General features: G+C 40.9%; 1 non-coding gene across 1 annotated transcript; it reads left to right on the top strand.

Moving 5' to 3' along the window:
- Window positions 1–259: 259 nt before the first annotated feature.
- On the top strand, window positions 260–366 carry LOC127099717 (small nucleolar RNA R71). Its single transcript, XR_007794193.1, has one exon. It is a non-coding gene; the product is annotated as a small nucleolar RNA R71 (small nucleolar RNA).
- Window positions 367–1,498: the final 1,132 nt, after the last annotated feature.

Raw genomic sequence — 1,498 nt, 5'->3', positions numbered from 1 at the left:
TTTCTGGGCAAGGGCTTCCACTTTTGCATTTACATGATCAAGGCTACTTATCTCGTACATGCCACTTTTCGTTTGAGGTTTCTCTACCATTGCTCGGTCGCTTCCCCACTGATAATGGTTTTGGGCCATGCTTTCGATAAGTTGATAAGCATCGGCATAAGGTTTATCCATAAGTGCACCACCTGCTGCGGCGTCTATTGTTAACCTTGTGTTGTACAAGAGACCATTATAGAAGGTATGAATCACTAACCAGTCCTCTAAACCATGGTGTGGACAAAGTCTCATCATGTCTTTGTATCTTTCCCATGCTTCGAAAAGAGACTCGTTATCTTTCTGTTTAAATCCATTTATCTGGGCTCTCAACATAGTTGTTTTGCTCGGAGGAAAATATCGGGCAAGGAAGACTTTCTTCAACTCGTTCCATGTGGTAACTGAGTTAGAAGGTAGAGACTGAAGCCATCTTCTAGCTTTATCTCTTAACGAGAAAGGAAAAAGACGAAGTCGAATTGCCTCTGAAGTGACACCATTAGCTTTAACAGTATCAGCGTATTGGACAAATACGGATAAATGAAGGTTTGGATCCTCGGTGGGATTTCCAGAGAATTGATTATGTTGCACTGCCTGTAGCAGCGAAGGCTTAAGTTCGAAGTTATTTGCTTCGATTGCGGGTGGAGCAATACTCGAATGCGGCTCATCTTGCGATGGAGCGGCGTAATCTCGAAGAGCACGAGCTGGTTCTGCCATCTCGGGTATCGGTGAAGGAAGAAGATTTTTGAGATCAGGAATTTCGATAGGAGGGAGATTGTTTGCAGCACGATATTCCCGAATTCATCGTAAGACTCGGAGATATAGTTCGATGTCGTTGATTCGTAAGTAAAACGGCTCGCCTTGTGAGCGAGTGTGTGGCATACAAATCAACGAAAAAAGAAGAAATAAAAATTGCCTTAGTCTCTACAGCGTAACAGAAGAGTTACGATATCGACTAAATAAAATCCCCGGCAACGGCGCCAAAAACTTGATCGCGACTTTATGAGTCGATTGGGGTACTAACTGCAAGTGCACAGTTCTATCGCGTAGTTTTAAAAGATATCGATCCCACAGGGACTTATGAATCGATATACCGTTTTCTAAGGTTACTTCGTAAAGCTAAGGCGGATGATACTTTGATTGTTCGGGGGAAAAGTTAAAACTAAAATAAGATCTAGGTTAAATATCAATTAAGCGGATATCGGTATGTAGTTCGTCGTAATTAGGGAATCAAGTCTTCGTTGGTTTCTTGGTTTTAAAATAAATCTTTTCAGTGGACACCATTGATTAAAAGTCTTCTCTCAAACTCTCGCTCTGTTGAATAGACCATGACTTTAAATTAACGTAGCTGTCACTTATTAGTTAAGTCCAAAATCACTTTTTGAAAACAATAGAATCTATAGAAACTCTTTTTAGGAAAATACTAATCGTTTAAACACCCTCGTCTCAAACTCTCGCTCTGTTGACTTAG

The sequence above is a fragment of the Lathyrus oleraceus genome, chromosome 6 (genome assembly GCF_024323335.1).
Source record: "Lathyrus oleraceus cultivar Zhongwan6 chromosome 6, CAAS_Psat_ZW6_1.0, whole genome shotgun sequence".
NCBI classification, from domain to species: domain Eukaryota; kingdom Viridiplantae; phylum Streptophyta; class Magnoliopsida; order Fabales; family Fabaceae; genus Lathyrus; species Lathyrus oleraceus.
This window is presented reverse-complemented; position numbering and strand designations above follow the sequence as displayed.